This window comes from Canis lupus, chromosome 6 (genome assembly GCF_003254725.2).
Source record: "Canis lupus dingo isolate Sandy chromosome 6, ASM325472v2, whole genome shotgun sequence".
NCBI lineage: Eukaryota > Metazoa > Chordata > Mammalia > Carnivora > Canidae > Canis > Canis lupus.
The window spans coordinates 6,809,891-6,837,336 of record NC_064248.1 but is presented as its reverse complement, the minus strand read 5'-3'; the positions used below and the strand labels follow the sequence as shown (position 1 = coordinate 6,837,336).

At 46.4% G+C, this 27,446-nt stretch overlaps 1 protein-coding gene and 1 pseudogene across 3 annotated transcripts in view; one reads left to right on the top strand and one right to left on the bottom strand.

Annotated features, from left to right (window-relative positions):
• The window catches only part of HIP1 (huntingtin interacting protein 1), a 158,177-nt gene that overhangs the window by 43,912 nt on the left and 86,819 nt on the right, over window positions 1–27,446 (top strand). The window lies entirely within an intron of this gene.
• Window positions 973–25,928, bottom strand: LOC118354998 (carbonyl reductase [NADPH] 3-like; annotated as a pseudogene).

The window sequence follows — 27,446 nt, the reverse complement described above, 5'->3', positions numbered from 1 at the left end:
CGAGAGAGAGAGGCAGAGACACAGGCAGAGGGAGAAGCAGGCCCCATGCAGGGAGCCTGATGTGGGACTCGATCCCCGGTCTCCAGGATCACGCCCTGGGCTGCAGGCGGCACTAAACCGCTGCGCCACCGGGGCTGCCCTAAACTGAAAAATTTTAAAAAATAAATGAAAATGGAGTCTCACATATATCTCAGTTGAGATATTTGATGAAATAATGACTGAAAACAGGCCAACTTAATGAAAAAAACCCATTCATTCCACATCCCAGAAACTCAGCAAACTCCAAGGAGGATAAATTCAAAGAGATCCACACCTGGACACATCATAACCACAAAAGTGACTCATCATGTACAGGGGATCTTCAATAAGATTAACAGCTGATTTCCCATTAAAAATAAAACAGAAGGCAGAGGGAGGACATATTCAGAGTGATGAAAGGAGGGAAAGAACCCTGCCCAACCAAGAATTTTACGTTTGGTAAACGTGTACTTCAAAAATGAAAGAGAAAATAAGATAATCCTCAGCCTGATGAAGGGCATCTACAAAACAAACAAACAAACAACTCACAGTTAACATCATATTTAATAGTGAAAAGATTGAAAGTTTTCTTCCCTAAGATCAGGAACAAAACAAGGATGTCTGTTCTTACTTTTCTATAGGATTTTACTGGATGGAAATTCTCGAGAGCAGTTAGGCAAGAAAAAGAAATAAAAGGCATCCAGATTAGCAAAGAGGAAGTAAAACTCTATTGGTTGATGACATGATTATCTATCTATCTATCTAATCTATATCTCTCTATATAGATAGATCTATATATATTTAAGTACAATATACTTATTTAAGTTATATATATATAACTGCCACCAGCTGCCACCTCTCAGAGGTCGATGAGAAAGAAATGACCTTCTTTTACCCCCACCCAGCAGAATGTTTTTTTTTCATTCATTCATTCATTCATTGAACCCACAAACATTTATTAAGCATTAAGCACTAAAGCAGACATTCACCAGTTTAGGATGACTTTGTCATGGACTAGCTGGCCATGAGGCTCAGTAGCATCTGGAGGCAGGAGAGCCAAGTAGACAGGCGTCTTGGCTCCCTCCTCCACAGTCCTGGGGCCATAAGGCCCACCCATGTCCGTCTTCACCCACCCTGGGCAGCATGCATTCAGTAGAATCCTGTCAGCTTTCCTCTTCTCATCCAGACACTGGGCCAGGATTCTTGATAAGACCGTGACCCCCAGCTTAAACATCCCATAAGCTGAGTTGGGCCGGCCTTCCCTCTCATGCACTTCATTGCTTATATCCTCCACAAACTTCTACATGAGGTCCACCAGGTCCTCCTCTGTGAGCGTCTTGCATTGGAACTTCTTCTGTAGATCTGCGCTGCAATTTTCAAGAGCCTTTGAACCCTCTAAACTGCTGATATTCACCACCCTGCCATGAAGTTTTATTATTGGCAGCAATTCATTGCAGACATTTCTTGTGGCAAAAAAGTTTGTCTTCAGCGTTATCTCAGCTTGAATGTCAAAGGGTGTTGGATCATCAGATATATATATCCAACAACAACTATTAAACTAATAAGTGAGCCAACAAATGTTTCAGGGTACAATATCAATATTTTAAAAATCAGTTGTAGTTCTATATGCTAGCTATGAAAAATCCAAGAATGAAATTAAGAATATAATTCCATTTATAATATAATCAAAAATAATAAAATACTTAAGAAAAGGTTTAACCAAAGATGAGCGAGATGTGTACACTGAAAATTATAAAACATTGTTGAAAGAAATTAAGAACACCCAAATAAAGGAGAGACATCTTATGTTCATGAGTCAGAGATCTAATTTTGTTAACAAGGCAATACTCCCCTAATTGGTCTACAGATTCAGTGCAATCCCTATTAAAATTTCAACTGCCCTTTTACAGGAAGAGACAAGCTGATGAAATTTATATGGAAATCCAAACGACACCAAATGACCAAAACAATTTTGAAAAAGAAGAATAAAATGAATGGAGTCATTTTTCCCAATTTCAAAACTTTCTGCAAAGCTACAGTAATCAAGATAGTGTGGTCCTAGCATAAGGATAGACATATAGGTCAGTGGGATAGAATTGAGCTTCCAGAAAGAAATCCATATATCTGTGGTCAGTTTATTTTTGACTAGAGTGCCAAGACCATTCAATGGGGAAAGAAGAGTCTAGTCAACAAATGGTGCTGGACAACTGGATATCCATATGCAAAATATGAAGTTGAACCCCTACCTCACACCATTTATAAAATTGAACTCCAAAAGGACCAATGACATAAATGTCAGAGCTAATCATATAAAACTCTTAGGAGGGGACAAAGGTGTTTTAAAGGGCCTGATGTTGCCCTCAAGGAAATTAGAACTCTCATACTTTGCTGATGGGTATGTAAAATGCTGAATGCTATGGTATTGAATTATATCTCTACTTAAAAAAAATTATCATTCTGACTGCATATAGGGAAAGAGGATGGTTGCCCAAGAGCGGGCTTGGGAAATTGCTGCAGTCTAGTCCAGTAATGAGTTGATGTTGCTCTAAGGCCCAAGGGGATTGATGTCTTTAAAACTGGGGAAGGCCCTGGGACAGGAATTTTTGGAGAGGCTGGCCTCTGCAGTAAGAGGGACACTTCCCACCATTGAGAAGAGAGGGAAAAAGGGATATGGGCACAGGGTGGGCATTTTAGAAGACTGGATCTGCCATTGGGTTTGGTCCAGAAAGGATTATGAGCGATTATGGGCGGAGGATGCCTGGAAGCCTCAAGTAGCTTTGGGCAAGCAGGGAGCACAGTGTTGGCTTCTGGGAAGCTCAGGGAGCCCTGTAACAGGGTATGCAGGGCTGCTTACCTGGGAAGCGATCCTCTTGAATTGTCTCCAATACTGAGTTTCAAGTTGGAATATGGGGGAAATTTGAGATATGTATTCTGTTATTATGGCTAAATAATACCAGCTACTGACTGATTTTAATGGAATGCCTGTTTTATGAAATATAAGTGACTGATTAATCAAGAACTGGCATTATAAAAAAAAAGAACTGGCATTATATTTTATAATCACAGTTTAATTTTGGTTTGTTTTTTTTTAATTTTTTTTATTGGAGTTCAATTTGCCAACATATAGCATAACACCCAGTGTTCATCCCGCCAAGTGCCTTCCTCAGTGCCCATCACCCAGTCACCCCAACCCCCCACCCTAATCATAGTTTAATTTTGAACAGGATGTGTGCAAATGCATTGATAAAAGGTAGAATCAATTAATTCTATGAAAAGAACACGCTTTACTTGATTTTCAGAATTTTTTTCATCTCCAGGTCTTACTTGGTGTCTGTAGCAACCAAGTGAAGCAGGTTTTATTATTTTCACATTCATTTTTTTTAAATAAATTAATTTTTATTGGTGTTCAATTTACCAACATACAGAATAACACCCAGTGCTCATCTGTCAAGTGTCCCCCTCAGTGCCTGTCTCCTACTCACCCCCACCCCCAGCCCTCCTCCCCTTCCACCACCCCTAGTTCGTTTCCCAGAGTTAGGAGTCTTTATCTTCTGTCTCCCTTTTTGATACTTTCCACACATTTCTTCTCCCTTCCCTTATATTCCCTTTCACTATATTCCCCAAATGAATGAGAACATACACTGTTTGTCCTTCTCCGATTGACTTACTTCACTCAGCATAATACCCTCCAGTTCCATCCACGTTGAAGCAAATGGTGGGTATTTGTCGTTTCTAATGGCTGAGGAATATTCCCTTGTATACATAAACCACATCTTCTTTATCCATTCATCTTTCGATGGACACCGAGGCTCCTTCCACAGTTTGGCTATTGTGGACATTGCTGCTAGAAACATCGGGGTGCAGGTGTCTCGGCGTTTCATTGCCTCTGAATCATTGGGGTAAATCCCCAACAGTGCAATTGCTGGGTCGTAGGGCAGGTCTATTTTTATTCACATTCATTTTTATACAAAGTAGTGGAGGCTTAGGGAGTTACTTCTCCAAACAGCCTAAACCCAAGCCTTGGTAATCTCACGTTCTTTCCACTATTACTCCATGAATCAAGCAGGATACTTTTTTGTTTATTCAAGTGCTCAGGGTATGTTGCCAAGGTGTCTTTTTCCAGAAAGTCTATTTTTATAAAATGTCTTTGGTACTTGCCAGTTCCGTTATTTTGAATGACTTTTTTTTTTTTTGTTAATAATACTGATGTTAATTATAGAAAATCTAGAAAAGTATTTTTTAACATCACCACACAGATAATTCCTGTTAACATATTAATGTATTTCTTTCCAGTGTCTGCCTATTAAATATACTACCTACACACACACACACACACACACACACACACACACAGAGTTAACCCTTGAACAACATAGATTTCAAAGGAGCAGGTTTACTTATATGTGGCTTTTTTACAGTCCAGTGCTGTAAATGTATTTTCTCTTCCTCAGGAGTTTTTTTTTATTTATTTATTTGAGAGAGCGAGAGCTCACAAGCAGGGAGAGGGGCAGAGAGAGGGAGAGAGAATCCTGAGCAGACTCTGTGCTGAGTGAGGAGCCCAACGTGGGGCTTGATTCCAGGACCCTGAGATCATGACCTGAGCTGAAACCGAGTCCCACACTTAACCAACTGAGCCACCCAGGCACACCCCTTATGAGTTTCTTAATAACACTTGCTTTCCTCTTAGGTTACTCTGTTGGAAGAATACAGTATATAATACACATAACATACAAAATATGGAATAATTGACTGTTTTTATTATTGGGAAAGCTTCTGGTCAACAATAGGTCATCAACAGTTACGTTTTGGAGGAGTCAAAAGTTACATGTGGATTTTCAATTGTGCAGGGGGCTTGGTGCCCTTAAACCCCTCATTGTTTTTTTTGTTTTGTTTTGTTTTGTTTTGTTTTTTGTTTTTTTGTTTGTTTGTTTGTTTTTTAAGAGAGAGAGAGGCAGAGACACAGGAGGAGGGAGAAGCAGGCTCCATGCCGGGAGCCTGACGTGGGACTCGATCCCGGGACCCCAGGATCGTGCCCTGGGCCAAAGGCAGGCGCTAAACTGCTGAGCCACCCAGGGATCCCAAACCCCTCATTGTTTAAGGGTCAGTTTGTTTGATTTTTGTTTTACAGAATTGTGCTCATACTATAAATAGCTTTGTGCCTTGCTTTTTTCCACTTAGTATGATGTTGTGAAAAGTAGCAGAGATTGAGTGGTGAAGGTTAGTTAGGCCCTGGAGCCGTGTTAGCTATGTACCCTTGTGAATGCTACTTAACATTTTTGTACCTTAGTACAAACCTAGTACAAAATATGGTCTATCTTGCATACTTTCCTCTGATCACAGGTGATCTCTGATCTTGGGATCAGGAAATGCTATGTGTTTGAAACTTACCTGCTCTCTCTCCCATTGGCCAATGGGGTCCCTGTATTCAGTCCCTCTTTCCTGTATCCTCTGATCCCATGCCCTGTGACTTTTCCTTAACATCCACTCAACTTCCCAGAGGCAGCCCCCTTACCACATGGTCTCCCCAAGACAGTCTGTGGCTCTGCACACATATCATCAGTATGAACTTGTCGTGCTCTTCCACTTACTATATTTTTCCCGGGTATTGTTTATGTTGGCACATATGGCTCCACCTTTTTGGTTTTGCTTTGATTGTTTCAAACTGCCATATGGGGGAAGGCTTTTTAGAGCATGCCCTGAAACCTGGAAGCTGCAAAGGAAAAGTTGATTAATTTGGCTGCATAAGAGTTAAAAGGTTAATCCAAGAAAAGATGCCATAGACAAAGTCAAAAGACAAAATGGCGTCTGTGTTCATGGAGGCCTCCAATGCTGCTGGGTGGTCCTCTTGTGTCCTCCCACCTTTCTCAGCAGTGACTACAGTGGTTCCCTCCTTACTACGAATTCACTTCCCATGGGTCCAGGTCCCAGTCAGCTGCAGTCAAGGAGCAGATAATCCTCCTCCTGACATAGCATCAGAAGGTTGGTGGTGGCCTAATGCTGTGTCACAATGCTTTCATCCTTCATCTCACTTTGTCCTATTATGTAGGCATCTTATTATCTCACATCATCCCAAGGAGGATGAGTGCAGTACAATCAGATAGTTTGAGAGAGAGACAACAGTCACATAACTTTTATCACATACAGTATGCTGCTATAATTGTTCTGTTGTACTAATAATATATTAGCTGTTCATCTTACTGTGCCTAATTTATAAATTAAACTTCATTATAAGTATATGTGTGTAGGGAAAAACAATATATATGGGATTTTGCTACTCATTCTTCGAGGTTCCAGGCATCCCCTGGGGGTCTTGGAACGTATTCCCCATGGATAAAGGGGAACTGCTGTGTTTCAAACCTTCCCGGTCCTTAGAGCTCCACCTCCACCCCTCCTTACTTGGTTGTCGTCTTCTTCACCCAGAAGACCAAAGTCATCATGTGCAATACTGGTCCCCCAACCTGGTCTCTGACTGTATGTGAGCTCAAGCCCATCTGCCCCACCTCTTGCGGTTAGAATGGAAGGTATCTCTCCTCCTGTTTGAAGCTAACACCACCTCTGTACTTAGATCCCATCCTGTCTTGCCTTAGTGGGATGGCCGCCCTATTAATTACTGAATCAGAACACCAGAAGCAGAGCCACCTGGGTGGCTCAGTCAGTTAAGTGTCCAACTCTTGATTTTGGCTCAGGTCATGATCTCAGGGTCATGAGATCAAACCCCACATCAGGTTCTGTACTGGGCATGGAGCCTACTGTTTAAGATTCTCTCTCTCCCTTTCCCCCTTCCCCTGCTCATGCATTCTCTCTCTCTCTCTCTCTCTCTCTCTCTAAAGAAAAAAAAAACAAAACAGAAGCCTAACTGCCCTGGCACTACTCTGCTCCTGCCCCTCCAGTCCATCCATATCCTGTCGGGTGTCACCGTGTCCCACCTGTGTTCTCCATTTACTGCCTGCATTGCTCAGGGTCAGGGCTCATCATTCCATCCCTGGGCCACTGCGGCACCCTCCTCCCTGTGTCTGCCTTCACCCTGGCCATCCTTGAGGCTGTCCTGTGCACAGTGGTCATTGGTGCTTCTAAAACTCAGACCTGCTCGTGTCCCTGCCAGACACCCTGCACTGACCACCTGCCCTCCACATCAGGCAGTCTCTGCTGCTGTAGTTTGGGGGGTAGGAACAGTGTGTGAGGAATCTACTGGACAGTGTGGGACAGTCTGATCACGCGGGGCCCTCTCCTCCATGAAACCCATTGCCCAGCTCTCCAGATTCATCTGTCAGTTTTACTGTGTTTGACCTTATGTCCTTGTGACAACAGCCTGCCACTTGTCTACTACACTTCTTCCATGAATAATGCTTTCTGCCCTGCTTCACCACAGTGGCTGCTTTCCAAGTCTTTCAAAGCTCAGCTCAGGCATTATTGCCCTTGTGCCACCCAGTAAGTCATATCCCCTCCTCCGGGCAGTCCTAGCATCCTGCACAACTCGAGGGCTTGTTGAGCAGTCTGGTGGTCTGGCTGTCCCCCAACCCCCAGGAAGCTAGTTGGGGGTTATCTGACTCTGTAGAATGTGGAGCATGTATCACCACTTGGGCCCCAGCTTTGGGTCACCGGAGCTAGTTCTGAGGCAATGGAAAAGGGTCCCCCTTCCTTCCTTCCCCCGCCCCCCGAAGCAGGCTCCATGACCAATGTGAAGGGGCTTGAACTCATGACCTTGAGATCATGACCTCAGCTGAGATTAAAAGTCAGATGTTCAACAAACTGAGCCACCCAGGTGCCCCTTCTCTTCCTTCATAGCACTTGCCATGATATTAAAACTATATTAAAATGATCCGTCTATAAGGGTGCCTCGGTGGTTCAGTCGATTAAGCATCTGCCTTTGGCTCAGATCATGATCTTAGGGTCCTGGAATCAAAATCCTGGATGGCTCCCTGCTCAGTGGGGAGTCTGCTTCTCCCTTACCCTCTGCCTGCAGCTCCCCCTGCTTGTGGTCTCTCTCTCTTTCTCAAATGAATAAATAAAATCTTTTTTTTTTTAAATCTTTAAAAAAAAACAACAATCCGCTTATGGTTTTGAGAGCAAAGACTGTATCTTGTTCTTCACATAGCCTGGCACATACCTGGTGCAATTTGAACTGAAAAGGAACTTGGCACACCGTGGACTGATTTGAATGTTTTCTTGGTCATTGTACCAGAACAGATGGGCATCAAGACAATTTATGAAATGTCATTAGGATAAGTATAAATTCCTAGAGTTACATCCAGAAGTAACAGGCATGCAGGTGTTGGGTGGGTAGCCAGGCTTCACAGCACTTCATGTGGAAAGAGGTGGAGATTTTCTCTATAGAAGCCTCTGTGTGGAGTGGCCGGCTTGATGAGGTTGCAGGATGTGCTTGTGTCCCAAAACCTGGCCCTGTCGTTCCCATTCTTTCCCGTGCCTTCAGTAATTCCCCTTTGTCCTCTCAGCCTGTAGACATGCCTTTGTGTCCCACAGCCTTAAAACCCTCTTCCTGGGGGTGTATCCTTATCCTTGTCTTTTATGCTCTTTTTTTTTTTTAAGATTTTATTTATTTATGTGGCAGAGAGAGAACACAAGCAGGGGGAGTGGCAGAGGGGGAGAGGGAGAAACAGGCTCCCTGGGGCTCGATCCCAGAATCATGCCCTGAGCCAAAGGCAGACGCTTAACTGCTTAACCAGCTGAGCCACCCAGGTGTTCCTCCTTTTACTCTCTGAAAAGGAGAGTTGATACTCGCCACCTCCCCTTCCTCACCATCCACCCTTAGATTCCAAAAACCCTTTCCTGCCTTCTAGAACACACTTCTAGAACACCACTCTGTTTCTGTTCTTCCTTCCTCTCTGAGGTCCACTTAGCCTTATTGAAAAGATGGAGACCCTCCAACACAAGCTGCTTCTGCATTTCTGGTTTCCTTTACTATGATATCACTGGATACACCCCTTCCTCTCCATCCACCCACTGCTCCCCTGACTGTGGCTCATCTCACCCCTGTTTCCTTGAGCCCCATGAGCCCGCCCCTCCTGAGACCTCACACAAACATCCCTCTCTTTTCTGCCAGGAACATGTGTTAGTCTTCCCCATCCTTAAACACAGCACTACCTTCTGGAGATTTTTCCATCCCCTTAGGAACTCCCTGTGACTTTGCCACCAACCAGCCTCTTCCAGAGCGAGGGCCACCTCCCTGCCTCCCCCTTGCTTCCTGTCACCTGTTGCTCCATGTCACACAATCTGACTTAAACCTGAGTTACCATGCTGCAGCTGCTCCCCACATGGCACCAGAGATCTAGCAGAGACTTCCATGCCTTCCCTGTCTCTCTCCCGTCCTCAGGGACCTCTGCAGGATTCAGCCAACTCCTCCTCCTCGTAGGGGGTCCAGAGTCACCATCTTCCCCCACCAAATTCTGTGTTTTCTTGGGTCCCTGCATGGCTGCGCCTCCCATTCTAGATGGAGGCTTTCCCCATGCTCTGTCCTTGGTCTTCTCTCCTCCCCATTATCTATAATAACCAAGGAGGTGGGGAGAGGATGCTGAGGAAACTGAGGATGAGGGAGTTCCTTGTGTTGGCTTTTGTTGTTGTTGGTAAATGGCATGAGGGATTCCTCAAGGCACAACAGAAAGTTGGAAGGAGAGCAACAAACCACATGTTGGTTTTGCTTTTCCTGAACTTGATGCAAACATGGTCTTCTGCTTATCATCTTGACCTGTTGGGTTCTCTCCTGCCTTGTCCTCTGTACTGCTTCTCTTACCCATCAACTATGGCACTGCAGTCATTTTACCACCCATAAGTACTGTGGCTTATGTACTTTCCCAGCCCACCTACGCTGTCTGGAGATCGGGACTTGGCTTATTTTACCTTCCCGGAAGCACATAACAGAAACTTTTGCTTATCGTGGGTACCCGTAAGAGCTTCCCCAGTAGAGTAAGATAATGGGATGAGCATGACTTTTAGATGGTTCTGATGCTGGCCCTGGCCTTGGTCCTTGCTAGTTGCATGACCTTGGGTACATGGCTTACCTTTTACCTTTTTTTCCCCCTTAATGTTCTGCGTTGATTTGATTTATTTTTTTAAAGGTTTTATTTATTTATTCATGAGAGACACAGAGAGAGAGAGGCAGAGACATAGTCAGAGGGAGAAGCAGGCTCCACGCAGGAAGCCCGATGTAGGACTTGATCCCAGGACCCTGGGATCACGCCCCGAGCCAAAGGCAGACACTCAACCACTGAGCCACCCAGGCATCCCGATTTGACTTATTTTTTAATTTTTAAATTTGTTTTCTTATTAAGTTTTTTATTTTAATTCCAGTGTAGTTAACATACAGCGTTTTTTCATTTGTTTTTGTTTATTCTTTTTTAGAGAGAGAGAAAGAGAGCATGTGTGTGCACATGCAATTTGTTGGAGGCAGAGGAAGAGGGAGAGAGAGAGAGTCTTAAGCAGGCTCCCTACCCAGAATGGAGCTCGACGCGGGGCTCGATCTGATAACCCTGAGATCATGACCTGAGCTGAAATCAAGAGTCAGTTGCTTAATCGTCTGAATCACCCTGGTGCCCAAACATAGGGTTATATTAGTTTCAAATGTACAATATGGTGATTCAACAATTCTGTACTTTATTCAATGCTCATCCTAATAAATGTACTCTTTAATCTCCATCACCTACTTCACCCATCCCCCCACCTACCTCTCCTCTAATAACCATCAGTGTGATCTCTATAGTTAAGAGTCTGTTTCTTGGTCTTTGTCTCTCTCTCTCTCTCTCTCTCTCTTCCATTTTCTTTTGCTTGTTTTGTTTCTGAAATGCCACATGAGTGAAATTATATTTGTATTTGTCTTTCTCTGACTTATTTCACTTAGAATTATACTCTCTAGCTCTATCCATGTCATTACAAATGGAAAGATTTCATCCCTTTTTATGACTGAATAATATTTCATTTATCAATTTTCTTTATCCATTCATCTATCGATAGACACTTGGGCTGCTTCCATAATTTGACTATTGTAAATAATGCTGCTATAAACATACAGGTGCATGTATCACTTTGAATTAGTGTTTTGTATTTTTTTGGGTAAATACCCAGTAGTGCAATTGCTGGATGTTAGGGTAGCTCTATTTTTAAGTTTTTGAGGAACCTCAATACTGTCTTCCACAGTGGCTGCACCAGTTCGCATTCCCACCAACAGTGCACAAGTGTTCCTTTTTCTCCACAGTCTCACCAACACCTGTTGTTTCTTGTGTTGTTGATTTTGGCCATTCTGACAGGTGTGAGGTGATAACTTATTGTGGTTTTGATTTGCATTTCCACATGATCTTTTCATGTGTCTGTTAACCATCTGGATGTTGTCTTTGGAGAAATGTCTGTTCATGTTTTCTGCCCATTTAATTGGATGATTTGTTTTATGAGTATTGACATTGCTTATAGCTTTGAAAAAAATTTTTATTATTGATCACACGTAATGTCACATTAGTTTCAGATAGTGATTGGATAGTTCTGTACATTATTCCATGCTCACCACAAGTGCAGTCACCTATAAGACAATGTTATTGACTATATTCCCTATACTGTATTTTTTATCTCCATGACTTATTTATTTTATAACTCAAAGTTTGTACTTCTTAATCCCCTTTGCTTATTTTTCCCATCCCCCTGTCCACCTCCCCTCTAGCATCTACCAGTTTGTTCTCTTTAAAAGAGTCTGGTTGTTTGTTTGTTTTGTTTTTAGATTCCACGTATAAGTGAAATCATATGGTATTTGTCTTTCTCTGTTTGACTTATTTTACTTAGCGTTATACCTTCTAGGTCCATCCATGTTATTGCAAATGGCAAGATTTCATTCTTTTGTGTGTGCGTGACCAAGTAACATTTGCTTACCTTTCTAATCACAGTAATGGTGAGGATGAAATATGATACTAGATGCTCAGAAGATGCAGGTCTCCTCCCCTTCTCAGATGCAAAGGAGCTGGAAGAGGTGGAGTAGGGTGGACACCAGCAGGTGGGGACACTAGGATACCCCATGAGACCAAAGCCAGGCATTTTTGCAGGCTTCAGGATTTGCGAGGAAGCCATTTGCAAAACTGCTGTAAATCTGGGACTGGCCAGAAGCAGGAGGAACCAGAATGGCCTAAAACAGTGTGTGAGGACATCTGGGTAATGCTTGATATGCCTCTACCTGTAAATGACTAGCCAGTCACTAGAATATTACCACACTTGGTATGGCCCCTTTGACCTTCATACTGTGCTGCCTTAGCTTACTTTCCTGCTCCTTTTTTTTTTTTTTTTTTTTTTTTTTTTTGTTTTTTTTTTTCTTTTTTTTTTTTTGTTTTTTTTTTATTGGTGTTCAATTTACTAACATACAGAATAACACCCAGTGCCTGCTCCTTTTTTTAAAGTAGGCTCCACACTGGGTGTGGAGCCCACTCTGGGGCTTGAACTCATGACTGTGAGGTCAAGACCTGAACCAAGATCAAGGGTCTGACACTCAAGCAACCAAACTACCCAAGCACCGCTCCTGTTCCTTTTTATAAGTTTTTTTTCCTGTCTCCTTCCCTCCCTTGGCCCCCTCTATATGCATGAATACCAGTATCCCAAACCCACTGTTCTCTTTCTGACATTTCCTCGCTTGGCGTTAACTGCTGGGGTAGGACATTCTAGGCTCTCATCCCAAGGCTGGCAGCTCTTTAGATGGCATCATGCAAAGTAATGCTGGAGCTGGGCAGGCATGTATTCCATAGCAGAATCCTTTGAAAATGAAGCCAGTGAGCAAATCCATTTGAAATTATCCAGAGGGGGTGAGGTTCATTTGTTCGTTCTCTCTCTCTCTCTCTCTCTCCCTCCTTTTTTTTTTCTTTTCAAGTAGGCTTCATGCCCACCCAGCATGGATCCCCCAACATTGGGCTTGAACTCATGATGCTGAGATCAAGACCAGAGCTGAAATCATGAGTCAAGCACTTAACCAGCTGAGCCACCACCAGGCACCCCATGATTTTATTTTTAAGTAATCTTTATGGAGCTTGAACTCACAACACTGAGATCAAGAGTCAGATGTTCCTCTGGCTGAGCCAGTTAGATGCCCCTCTTTCTCTCTCTCTCTCTTTCTTTCTTTCCTTCCTTCCTTCTTTCATCTTTCTATTAGAATTTTAAAATCAACATCATTCTTTTTAATAACTGCATAGTATTCCTTAGAATTAAAATGCCCTCATTTGTTTCCACTTTCTGCTGCTGTGGGAACATCTGCATTGTTTTTACTTTCTCCTTAGGAGCAATGTTCCAGAGACTGCCCTTGAACATGGCTCATGAGAGCATTTCTCCAGGATAGGTGCCTTGTGGCTAGAGGATATGTGTATTTATGTGTACTTGAAATTGTATTAGATCCTGCCAGACTGTCCAGTCCAAAGACTAGTCTGTCACAGGAAAAATGTTTTCCTTTATGGTGCCATCATTTTAGATGGCAAGATGCAAGCCCATCTTGCATGAGAAGGGCTTCTCATTGCTAAAGTTAGAAACAGATTTTTCTGCATTTTTTTTCTAAGCTGGCATTTTGCTTTTTAACTTCGGGCTCCCCCTACCCCCACCCCTGCCAGGTGAGACTTTTTCCCATTATGCTGATACCACCTGAAGAGTCTGCTTTGTTTTCAGACCTGCTGTTCTGTTTCACTTATCTGTATGTCTACTCCCATGCTACTGCTATTGGGTTTTGCATATGTTTGTGATTTTTAAAAATCGTGGTAGCATAGACATAAATAAACCCTGCCATTTTAACCATTTTTAAGCCTACAATTCAGGGGCGTTGATTATTCCTGTAATGTTGTGCAAGAATCACTGCTGTTTCTGCAATTTTCCATCAGCCCAAACAGAAACTCTGTACCCATTACACAATGGTTCTTTCTCACCCTCTAAGCCCCATCCCCTGGTAACGTCTAGTCTACTTTCCGTCTTTGTGAATTTCCATATTCTAGATATTTCCTATGTGTGGATCCATACAACAGTTGTTTTTTGTGCCTGGCTTATTTCACTTACCATAGTGTATTCAAGAGTCATCCACACTGAATCATTATCAGAACTTTATTTCCTATTATAGCTGAATAATAATCTATTGTATGGACCATGCTTTGCTTATCCACTTGCCCATCGATGGACACTTAGCCTGGTTCCAACTTTTGGCTGTTGTGAATAATTCTGCTCTGAACATTGGCTTGCAAGTACCTGTTCAAGTCCCTGTTTTCACTCCTCTTCGGTATAAAACTAGGGATGGGACGCTGGGTCATAGGGCAATTTATGTTTAATTTTTTTGAGGGGCCACTAAACTCTTCTGCAGTGACCCCAGAGGAGATAGATATTCCATCTCCTCTACTGCTGTTAGAAAGAGTAGCCATCCGACACTTGCTCTAGTTTCGTGTTCACCTTCCCCTATTCTCCCCCTCTCCTGGAGCTCAGCAGAACCCAGCACCTTGTGGTGCCACGTAGTGAAAGTTGGCTTGGTTGGGTGGGTGGGTGGACAAATGAACTATAGACCGCTAAAAGATCAAACTTTCCCCCAACTCTGTAACAAGATAGCAAGCAGCAATGTGTTGCTGTGTAAAAGAGCCTGCAGCCATATTTGGTGAACAACTCTTGACAAGAGATGCAAGTTCTGTTTCTTAGATGAGCCCTTAGCTTCTCTATGTCCTGTTCAGCTCATCTGCAAAAGGTGATTGCACTCCTAGTTCAGAGTGTTGACACATGAAATACAAGTGCAAAAGCCCTTTGGTAGAGCCAAAGGCACCCACCTGCATTAGACATTGCAGCCCCCTGTGTGCCCCAGCACTCAGATTAGTGCCAGGCACACAGGTGAAATGATTTCCTATGTGCAGTTATTCATACGTTCAACCGCTAGTACTTGAATGCCTGCTCTGTGGCAGGCACTCTTGGCAGGCACCTTGGTCATCTCTGGAGACTGGGATTCAGCTGTGAACAAGAGACAAAAAGCCATGGCCTAATCAATCATCATGGTCCAAGAACGAGTCCCAAGAGCTCTAACTCCCCATTCTTTTTGGCACCAACTGTAGACATTTAAAAATACAGCAGGAAATGCTGGTGGAGAGCTTGTATTTTAAGGTGGTGTCTCCAGCTTTCAGGAGAAAAATGGATTTTAAAGTGAAGAATGAAGAATGGGCCACGTACTTGGCAAGTCAAACTGCTTGAAACTCCATGAGGGGAACCATCTTGGGGGTTTCTGTGTGCAAGGAGAAGAGAGAAGATTCCAGATACATTCCCCCACATACACACATACACTGTCTCTCCCACCCCCAGGAAAAATGAGAGGGCTATGGATTCCATGCCTCTTCTTGCAGGAGCTTGGGGCAGGGGACACTGTCACCAGGCTCTCTGCAATACCAGATCTAACTGCGAATGGTGCTGGGTGATACCTTGGCTCCACTAGGCCTCCAATGGGAGAGAGAAGTCTGCTTATCCAGTATGGTCACTGCGCCTTGGCCCCGGGAGCCCTCCAAAGTGGCCCAAGAGCTCATGGTCACTGAGCACATATCCCACGCACTGGATATCAATCATCCCACTTAATCCTATCCACAACCCTTGGTCATCTCTGGAAGACAAGCTCAGAGATGGTAAGGTCCTCATCTACGTCACACAGCTGTGCATGGTCAAGCCAGAATCCTTGCTCTTACCAGGATGCTAGTTGACCCAGATCCTAGGAACCAGGCAAAGGGAGGAACAGCAAGGTTGATGTGGTAAGAACTGGTATGAGGCTATAAAATAAAACGTGTTATACCTATAAGGACAGGTTTATTATTTATTAATAAACTTAGCAATAGAGGGAACTTTTTGCAGCCCAGAAAATTTCATCGGCATTCATAGCTTACTAAGTACTGTCTAATGTTATTTTTCATTTGATCCTTAATAACAACATCTTGTGAGAGGGGTGTTTTTTATACCCATTTTATAAAGAGAGAAACAGAGGCTCACAGAGAGTGAGATGCCTCAGGTTGCACTATCAGTGTGTGTTGGAGTGGGGGTCTGAAGGCTGTGGGCAACAGCCTTAGCAAGTGCTTCATTGCCAGTGGTGTTCTCAGAACAGAGCTGACCCCAGCCCAGAGGAGGGGCAGGAATTCCCCAGCCTAATGAGGTCATGGCTGGTTTTTCCTAAACCCTTTATTACTCAAATCATGGATTCTAGCAAATGCAAATGACATATGTATTATCTAACATGAAATAAGCCTTGCTTCCATACCATCACTGTTTATTAAAAGGATGGTGGTCCCCTCCAGTGATGTCACCTCTAGTATTTAGCAATGGCAGAATTTTCCCCAGGCATATGCTTCAAAAGCCTCACTTGAAGTTTGGAAGAGCTACTGGCTGGCCCTGAGTTGGGCTTTGAATGAGATCAAGTTCCTGCCCTCAGAGTCAGCCGGCCCAAGTAATCCCACTAAGCTAGAGATGGGTACGAAATGCTGTGGGGACCCTAAACCCTTCATAGATGAGGTGGTAAGTGTGTATATGTGTGTCTCTGCTAGGGAGAAAGAAACAGAAAGGGACAGAGGTGGCCCTGTAGCAAGAGGGGCCAGCTCATGCAAAGGCCCTATGGCAGGAGTGACATGGGACGAAGCTGGAGTGGGTGGCAGGCCCTTGAGGTCCCCCCTTGAAAGTTGTGGGTGGGGAGCTGGATTTTTAAGGAGAGGGTAATCTGCCTGTGTTTCTGAATGTTCCCTGAGGTGGCTGATGGAGAGTATGGAGGAGTATGCTGCCTCCAACCTCTCACCACCTAACACTGAGATACCATGACAGAAGCAGACCCTGGTCATGGAGTCCCTGCTGAGGCCTGCCGGGTGCTCAGTCTAGGAAGACTTCAGAGGAGAAGGAGCAGCCCTGAGGGAGGCAAACAGGTGGAAAGAGTGGCCTGCATACCACTCCGACCAGGCCAGGTACACAAGGGTGGCAGGCAGTGAGGGCTGTGGGAATTCCAGCTCCTATCCTGGTGCTTCCCCTGCAAGGGTCCTGCTGAATCTGCTTGGAAGACCTTTGTCAGTTCCTGCAGGAAGGCGTTCCCAGCCTCCTACCCCTGCCCCCACATGCCCCAGCCCGTCTTTGGTGTTCCCTGGACACCTGCACCATCTTCTTATGCCCGCATTGTCTTGAAATGATGTGAAGTATAGGACCTTGGCTTTATGTGTCTCAGTAGTCACAGCACTTAGCCTGGTGTCATGCATAAAGCAGGCACTCAATAAAGAAACTAGAGGGGATCCCTGGGTGGCTCAGTGGTTGAGCATCTCCCTTCGGCCCAGGTGTGATCCTGGAGTCACAGGATCGAGTCCCACATTAGGCCCCTTGCATGGAGCCTGCTTCTCCCTCTGCCTGTGCCTGTGCCTCTCTCTCTCTCTTTCTGTGTGTCTATCATGAATAAATAAATATAATCTTTACAAAATATAAAAAATAAATAAACTAGAAGGGAGGGCAGCCTGGGTGGCTCAGCGGTTTAGTGCTGCCTTCGGCCCAGCACGTGATCCTGGAGACCCGGAATCAAGTCCCACGTCAGGCTTCCTGCATGGAGCCTGCTTCTCCCTCTGCCTGTGTCTGCCTCTCTGTGTGTGTGTGTGTCTTCAAAAGAAAAAAAGAAAAGAAACCAAAAGGGAGCAGTCATTAAGGGTTGGGTTAATATAAAGGGGATATTGAGGGCAGGAGGAGCAGCTAGGGAGGCATGTAGGTGTTGGGGAAGGGGCAGGGCACCCCATGCACCCCATGCAAAGAAGGGTAACAGCTGACGGACACAGATTCTAGAAGGGTCTGGATCTGACTTGGTGAGTAACCAGAGAAATGGAATATTACAGATATATCCATATCAATATGTGTGTATGTGTATATATATATGGAGAGGGAGAAGGTGGGAGGGAGAAGCAGGGGGAGGGTGAGAGAGGGAGATACTGATTTATCATAAGGAATTGGCTCGTACTGCCATCTGCAATCTGGAGACCCCAGGAAAGGCAGTGGTGTAATTCAATCTGAGACCAAAGGCCTGAGAACCAGGGGAGCCAGGGATGTAAACACCAGTCCAAGGGGAGGAGAAGACTGGTGCCCAGCTCAACAGTCAAGCTGAAAAGAGAACAGATTTCTCCCTTCCTTCACCTTTTTGTTCCGTTCAGGCCCTCAACATTGGACAGTGTCCACCCACTATGCAGAGGGCCTTCTTCTTTACTCTGTCCACCAAGTCAAATGCTAATTCCATCCACAGACATCTCCCAGAAATCACGGTTAGTAAGATCTCTGGGTACTCTGTGACCCAGTCAAGGTGAGACATAGATTAGCCATCACACGAGGAGAAGTGATTCCAGAGTCAAAGCTAATAGTATTGAGCACCTGCTGGGAGCCGTGCTGTGGGCTTCCATTTACATCAATCCCTAGGCCTCCCAGGAGTGCTTATTGCCCTGTTTGCAGGAGGAGAAACTAAGTCACAGCATCCATATCTAAACAGAGGCAAAATTACTTGGACACCCATCCTTGGCAGGCGTTGGGCTATAAATACAAGTTTCTCTAAGTTTGCTTCTTTCGGGGCAGCCCAGGTGGCTCAGCGGTTTAGTGCTGCCTTTAGCCCAGGGCCTGCCTGATCCTGGAGACCTGGGATCAAGTCGAACATCAGGCTCCCTGCATGGAGCTTGCTTCTCCCTCTGCCTGTGTCTCTGCCTCTCTCTCACTCTCGCTCTCTCACTCTCTTATTCTCTCTCTCATGAATAAATAAAATCTTAAAAAAAAAAAAGTTTGCTTCTTTTCCACCTCAGGCCTTCTGTGGCTTTCATCACCATGCTCTATCCTACCTTGATATATATATATATATATATATATATATATATATATATATATATATATATATTTTTTTTTTTTTTTAAGAGAAAGGGAATGAGAAAGAGAAAACGAGTGGGGACAGGCAGAGGGAGAGGGAGAAACTTAAGCATGCTCCATGCTGAGCACGGAGTCAGACGTGGGGCTGGATCTCAGGACTCTAAGATTAGGACCTCAGCTGAAATCAGGAGTCAGATGCTTAACTGGCTGAGCCACCCAGGGGCTCTACCTCAGCATAATTCTAAGTGATCATTAATACCAACAGTGACAATGAATATATGTATGGCCCTTTCATAGAAACGATCGCTCTTATGGAACACGGGGTATGCCAGGTGATCTTGCTAGTGTTTCATGTGCTTCATTTTGTAGATGGGGAAACTGAGGCATAGAGAGCTTGAGTGACTTGCCCAGGGCTGCACCTGGCTAGGGTCCCAAGCTGAGAGCCTCACTTGACTTCCACAGTGCCCTGCCCTAGGCCATCTAGCAAGAAAAAGCTGGAGATTAAACTTGGGGATTCTGATGGAAAAGCCTCTCCTCTGGGATACTCCACTTTTGGAATCCTTTTGGATATATCTTTTGGATATTTTTGCCACCAGGGGGCGTCCTTGAAGACCCTTCCACTCTCCCTTCCACCTGCTCACAGGTGCCCCTAGCCCCATCCTCCTATGTGAGCAGCTGTCTCCTGCCAAATGGTTTTTGTACAGAGCTCATGTCCTGGCTCTTATAAGGAAACGTGGGATGAATAAGCATCTAAAAATAACTCAGGATCAATTTTTGGTGGGGGGAGGGGGGAGGGCTGTGTTTTCCTTTCTCTTCCCTCCACTCCTTCTTCCCTCTGCCCCCAAGGCGCATAAATTGCTGCTGGTTGACAGCTGATCCGGGCTGGCTTCCTGTAAGGCTGTAATAACATGGAATTAGCCTGGCTGCCGCCCCCTCCAGCACAGAAATGCCAGTGCTTGGTCACTACAGACATCTCTGAGTTGCTACTGCCTGCCCTGGTCTACGCCTCTGGGACAGGTCTTTGCTTACTAGATCACTGGGCAGAGACAGATTCCTGGACTTGTCCTGGGGAGGGGCAGTCGAGAGAGGCTGATGGCTTCTGGGCTGGGCCATTTGAGGGTGCCCAAAATTGCTGCCTCCAGGAAGGAGCTGGGCAGGCAGGGGCAGAGCATTCTGGCAGCCTGGGCCCCCTGAGTAGAGGCTTCCAGGCCCTCTGCTGACTCAGGGACTTGGCTGAGTGGCTCCCATCTGTCTCCATGTCTTCAGTGGGCCCTGTCACCCCCACTGGCCACCCACAGCCTGCCTGGAGACGCTTTAAAAATCTAGCAGATCTTTGCTGCCCGGGAACCCACCAGCTAAAAGCAGCATCATAAAACCAGGCCACTTTTCTTCCCCTAGAGGGTCTGTCTTGTAGGATGGATATCAATTCCCAGGGGCATGCTAGGCACCTCTGCCTTGCTCAGCTTTGCCTGGAGTCCCTCTTTCCCCCATGATGTCATATGTGCAGAAAGAGCCCAAGGACACCCGTGTTTAATGGTGGGGGGAGGGTAGAGGAAGAAGATGGCAGTGCGAAGAGGGAAAAGAAATCTACCTGGGGACATAGGGTTCAGAGGTTCTGGTTTACACTGAGCCTTTGACCAAGGAATGGAAAATTCTAGGTAGAAACTTGGAAATTCCCAGTGTAGAAGTGCTAGGGGAAGTGCCTCACTTCCTTGTCTCCTGTACCCCATGGCTTCTGCCAGGAGTGGGTTGGAGGTTCCTGGGCACTAGCTACTGTTGTGTAGTTGTTCCTGTTCTTCAATGAACATCAGTGGCTCCTGAGGGAAGGTTCCAAATGCTGATGCCCAAGCCACCCGAGGCCCGTTACTTCCTGCATCCGTGGGGCAGGACCGGTGGCCTCTAAGGTGGTGGTTGTGATGTGCAGCAGGGTTGGGGAGCCACTTCCAGCAAGAGCAAGCCTCCTTCTCCTCCACTCTCCACCTCGCTCCTTGACTTCTCATTTCTCTAATTCAGAGGTGGGCACTGCCATACCTGGCACTGTCATGCCTGGCACTGTCCCACACAGCAGGGATTGGGAGGGCTGCTGTGCTGCTGATGAGCAAGAGGATGATCTAAGCCACTCTGCAAAGGTCAGCAGCATGCGGAAAGTGCTTTTCATGACTTCATTAAGAAGGAGTGTGTCCTTATAAATATTGAAAGGATCGGTTTGAAAATTGTACTTCAGGTCCAAAAGGAATTAAAAACACAAGTTCCACTCAGCCTACTGCCCAGAAAATGGCAGTAGGCTGCAAGGCCCACTGTCTTCACCTGGGGCTGCCCTGAACGGGTTTCTTGACCTAGAGATCCAGCCAGACTCCCAATGGCCCTCCTGGCTCCCTTGACTCACACATGGGTGACCCCCGAATCAGTGTCTCTGGGCCCTAGTTGTTCACTCCGCTGCAGTGTGTTCATTGCCCTCCTTCCTCACATGGCCAGCCAGCAGTACAGACTTGAGGTACTGACAACCACGGGTGTCCCCCACCATCCTAGAAAACAGGCCCCTCATCCTGATTCCTCTTAACAGCACCCCTTCCTCCTGGTGCCCAGGGTCAGATCTTCTCCCACCCCTCCATCATCCTTACATCCCTCATCTCTCTGCTGTTCCCTTCCTGAAGCCATGGCTGCCATCTTGGCTCCTGTCTTCCCGGCTCCCTGCTGCAACCCTGTGACCTTTCAATATTTCAATATTGAAATATTTATAAGGGAACCTGAGCTTCTAGCCTGGGCATGAGAGAATCCACAGGGACTCCAAGAGCCATCCTCCTGCCCAGCCTCTGCTGCTTGACTCCCCTGGACCTGCACTGGGTACTCCAGCTGGCCTCAGCCTGAGTCCATGCTTGGCTCTAACTACATGGAGGCTGTCCGCCTTACTGTTGCCTGCAGGTAACCTGTGTTCTAGCTAGAACTCCCTCTCCTTCCCTGTGTATCTGCTCAGGGAGATGGCCCTGCTTCAGATGGATCCAGAACATAGTTGGCTTATTCCCCTTGTCATGTGTGGTCACACTGCCATGTACGGTCACCCTGCTGCCCTGTCTTCCTGCATGTGCTATCCCTGATCATCTCTGATCGGGCTTCCTTCATGGCTCTGGCCACACACCAATCTCCTGGGACACCACCCTCCACCCCACCACCACCTCCAGTCTGGGGAAGTGCCTATGGCAGCTCCCTAAACTGGGGAGTCCCTGTCCGCCAGGCAGCAGAGGCCTAGTAGCAGCCTGGCACTGCCCAACCCATCTTTTCCCCCTAAATTCTCTGAGAACTCTGGGCACCCTTCTGGTTTTGTCAGCAGTTGAAACTGCTGTCTTCCCACTGGTTCGCCCTTGACATATACCCATCCTCTGGAGAGAAGTACATTTCTGGGATGGTTGAGGCTGTGCAGCAGGTGAAGCCCTAAAGGGAGCCACTGGGAGGCAGGACTAGAAAGAGAATTCTAGATTTTGAAGTCCGTGGATGATAAAACCAGGACTAAGCCACATGGGTTCATGCACACTCTGTGTCAGAGAGGGGAACCCTAGATCTCTGGCTCCTCCTTCTAGGAGAACCTGGCCTTTTCCTTGCCCAGGAGGATACATTTCCAGGCATCTTATGTGGTAGGGGGCACTCCCAAGCTTCTGAGTGTGTCCCTTGGTCCTGGAGGGGGCTCAATGATTACAGAGCACTTGGCTTCTCCCAGTGCTAAGTGACAAGTCGCACCTCATCTCATTACTCATTTATGCCTCAGGTCCCCATGGGCAGCTCTGACATCCCCAGCAGGTGTGCAGAAAGTGCCTTGGGGGAGCCACGTCCCAGCTGATGGAGAGGCTCCTGTGGCCGTACTCCTAGGAGGCTGATGCCCTGTCCTGGTTTGCCCAGGGAAGGTGGGCCCTGGATACAGAGCATGGGGGGTGGGGGGAGTGAAGAGTCAGCAGTAGACGGCCTGTGGTAGTCACGTCTATGGGACCTTGCGAAGTCACCAGCCTCTTTGTAGCTCGGCATCCATGTGGGGGAGGAATAGACAGGACAACACAGGCAGAGCATCTGGGCTGGTGGCTGGCATGCAGCAGGTGAGTTCCTTGGTCCTGTGTACCCTGTGATGGGCAGAGCACTACACAGATGTTTATGAGGTTTGATGCAGTCCCAGCAACACACTCAGTTACTAAGTCTTTATTGAGCGGCTGCTCAGAGGCCAGGGCAGAGTCCTGCAGGGGTCTGGTGGCACCAGGCCTGCTCCATGCTCCTAACGGGGATTTACGATTACCGCTCATGCTCCCATTTGGGCCACCCTGTGAAAACCAACACACAATGTGGCTGGTCTATGCAAGGAGGAGAGCTGGTGGCTCACCCACAGGAGAGCCTGGGGTTCCTGCAGGCCCAGCACTTGGCTGTGACATAAGCCCAGGACTCTGATGAGTTAAGCTGCTGATGGCTTGATTCTTCGGTACTGCAAAGGATGAGGCTTCTGGGGGCTGCTATGGCCAGTCAGAAAGCCGAGAACCAGGGCTCTGTAGAAACACCCTCTAGGGGGAAACCCACCTGCCACCAACTGCCCCTGCCAGCCTGGGGCTTCCCTAAGAGCATGGCTCAGCTTCACATTTTATTGTTACCATGGCACCAGTACCAGGCTACCACTGAGGGGTTCCTAGAAAATGCCTTTTGCACACTGATAACAAATAGCTAAGATTCTGTATAAAATTAGAAGGATGCTCCAAAAGGTCTCGATGGAGACTTACGGGTGGTTCCTCCTGAAAGGTTTGGGCAGAAAAATGTTGAAATGGAAGCTGAACCTGTTTGTAACCTTCAGCATCCCTGGAGGAGGTGGGTATTTGAGTCTCTGCATGGCGGGTTTGCTCTCCTTTCCAGCACTTTCTTAACCTGGGGTCCCGAACTGTATTCTCTCCTGGTCTTTGACTTTGCCCCATCCCCCTGTGGCTCTGAAATTTTCCTGGTCAGGCCCTCAAATCTCGTTAATTTCTTACAGCTCCCCACCCAAGTTGCAGTCATGTCTGTTGGACTTGGTGTTTTACAGTCAATACTTATTTTAACTGTAGTTTCAAAAATTGGGATATCTAGGACAATGCCAGGTGTCTCTCATATATAGGCCTGTTCTGTGTGTTGATGACAAAAACCATCCAGGGTAAATGTTCGAATGACACGAGTCATTTTTCAGAGCCCACCTGGGCATACTCACAAAAGAGACACCTGGAATACAGCAGCATGCAGTCTCAGGGAAGGGGACAGGAGCTGGGGGCCAAGAGGCAGCAGGCAGGTCCCACATTTGAATCACAGGTGCCCAGTGCCCGGCTCTGGGGAATTTATGCAAGTCTCTTCAGGGAAGGCAAGGGAATTTGTTGTACTCACAACTGATTCACAATGCTTTAGAATGAAGAAAAGCCTGTAAATAAAAATACATACTAATGATTACATAGTTTAAACTGCCTGCCAACCCTGGTAAGGCAGGAATCCCATAGGCGGGGCAGTGCCAGGTGCTGGGGACACCCAAAGGAAGAAGAGCTACCTGTGGAATACACAGCCTGTCTTCAACCCTGGCTCCCTTACCCATTAGCTGTGGGACCCTGGGAAAGTCACCTGACCTCTCTGGGCCTCCCTCTCTTATCTGTAAAATAAGGAAAATAATAGCAACACTTAGTATCCAGGGTTGTTTGGGGACTCAAAGAAGTCGTACTTGTAAAGTGCTTGTCATCATCATGCCTGGCACATGTTAAGAACTCAGTAGTGTTCTCGGTGGTTATTTTTATTCATAACATGACATAAGCACTCTGTCCTCCTCCCCCTCGCCCCCTTGCAGGACCTGGCTGCCCACTACTGAAGATACTTCTGTACCTTCAGGTATTCAAAGACACTCTATGCCTAGGAATGCTTGTGTTTCTTGAGAGTTTTTTTCAAGTTTTAAGTGTGGTCCTATCCCCCCATAGAGAGGCAGTAGAAGGCTTTTCTCACTGGAGTCAGGATGACGCGTTGAAAAGGCCACATTCTGCCCAAGGAGTGCTGGATCAGAGCACTCAAGATGGAGCCATGCTGGGTCACCAGCTCTGACCAAGGCTCCTGCAGCTCCCCCTGGGAAGAGTAGGGGCCACTCAACAGCCGCTGAGACTCGTGTCCCCTGCTGCTCTGCTGGTGTTGCTCAGTGCCTGTCGTTCCTTATTTTTTCTCCCTTTAAACCTGTTTATTTACTGTCATTTTAATCAGGATGACTACTGATAGCCTTGGCTTTTTATCTTTTTATTTAAGGGTTTAAAAAAAAAAAAAAAGCACCTAGAACTTTCTAGGAACTAGTCACCAAGTAAGTGGAGGAGATGACAGTTTGTGGATAAGTCAGGGTCAGCCTCCCACTGCCTTGTGGGCCTTCTATGCATCAGTTTGCTTCATCTCACACCAACCCTGGAAGGTATCTATAAGCCCTGCTTTTCAGTTAAGAAAACTAACATTTGGAGAGGTTAAGGAAATTGCCCATATCCAGAAAGTAATGGAGCCAGAATTCAACCTGAAGCCTGTCTGACTCAGAAGGAGCCTACACTTCCTTCTGTAATAGCCAGTTATTATGCAAATAATAGTATTTCAGGACATCCCCCTTATAAAATACTAAAACGCTGTTGGCAAAGCTGACGAACCTTTGGACATCCCCCCCTACCCCCCCCCCCCAGCGCCTTCCTCAGGTATCAGTTGCACATTCCTTTGCAACAACTTTACCTGCAAAACAGGTGTTCTCATAATACCTGTTCTATCTACCTTACCCGATGGTTTTAAGGATCCAAAGAGAATATGGACAAAAAGGCATTCTCTGAACCTCACAGCTCTCTGCAGAACTTATTGTTAGTGGCAGCACAGTAACATACATTCTATAAGGTCCTTCTGGAGGGAAGACTGTTTGGTTGAAACTTTCTTACTGGGAATCAATATACCCTGTAAGGTCCAGCCCAGACCCTGGCATTCCAGCCCGTCAGCGTGGTTCGGATCCATAGGGCTAGGCTGCAGAACCACGGTTCTCCGGTAGGTGTCACCCTCCACCAGGCCTCCTCCACGGCACCCTTCCATGGGTCTCCTGGGGCCATTCCATACTTTTTAGTTGTTAAAGCTCAAACAGTGATGTGGATATAAAATTCTGGCTCAGAGGCAGGGCAGGATATAAGGCCAGGAAGGCCCAGTGTGCGCTCTAGGATGCTCACACGGAGAGCCCAGGGCACAGAGCATCCCATCCTGGGCTGACTCAGGCTGTACACACAGGGGCTGTTCATGGTAGGAAGGGACTCCAGTGATCAGCTATGTCTGGATGGGTCAGGGAATGGCTTCACAGAGAAGGTGACATCAGAGATGGGTCCTGAAGGAGGAGAAAGAATTTTCTAGGCCGAGAAAACGGGAAGGGCATTCCAGGAACATCCTGAGCCATGTGAGCCGTTTGAAGGACCAAGATCTCATTGATGGGGTGGAGGGAAGGGGATAGAAGAACAGAGACTAAAAAAAAAAAAAAAAAAAGAGGAAGAAGCAGAAGAAGAAGAACAACAACAACAACAGAGACTAGAATGGAGATGGAGTCAGATCAGTAGGGACCATGAGTGCCAAATGACCAATGGAAAGGTTTGGGGTGGGCTAATGAGGAGCTGCGATTAGATGTGTAGAAGATGAATCAGACAGGAAGAGAGACTGGAGGCAGGGAGGCCAGTTAGGAGGCTGTTGAAAGTCTTGACCAGCGCAGGAACAGCCAGTATTGGAAGGGAAGACAGAGATTGGAAGCTATTTGCGAGAACTATGTGGATGTGGAATCTAATTAGATGGGTGGGGGGGAGCAGAGGGTTGTCAAAGGAGGAGTAAGGTTGACTTCGAAGTTTCTAGCTTGAGCAACTAAATGGACACAGAACCAACAGATAAGACAGAAAACGTAGGAGAAACAGATTGTGAAAACAGAAGGAAAAGACTTTATTTAGACTCCTTGAGTGTGAGATGCCTGGGAGACTGAGACCTTACCCTGCCACCCCTGTCCCTAGGGTAGAGATGCCTAGTAGGCAGCTGGATGCAGTGGCCTGGAGCTGGTGAGGAAGGGACAGAGTAGCAGCTGATGGCCACGGCATTCTTACTTCTAAACCCACTGTTTCTCTTTCTGTCCAGTTTACTCACAGGAGGCTCCCCAAGCCTGAGCCAGTGGCCCATAGCCTCATGGGATGCCTCATGATACAACCACTCTGGAAGGGGTATCTCCAGGCAGGCTCCTCCTTTTCACCTCTTCTCCAAGCCTGAATCTGTCTGCCCAAGAGGAGTGTGGTAGGAAAGGCAGGCACCCAAAGGTGTCTGTGTGCTGGGTGGGCCTGGCAGGGTGATGGATTAGCCAAGGCAGAGAAGCTCAACCTCTTTAAAGATGCTGTTTGCTTCTTTAGCAAGGAGCTCCACACATATGCGGGGTGTGTGTGTGTGTGCATTCATAAATATACATGCTTGCATGTGGCTACTTGCATATTTACCAAAGCCCGACCCAACCTCCCCCCAGTGGAATAGGAAAGCCCACCTGCTTTCTGGCTGGCCTCTGCTGTCATGTGAGCAGCTAGCTCCCCAGCAAGGAAGTCCACAGAGAGGGCAGC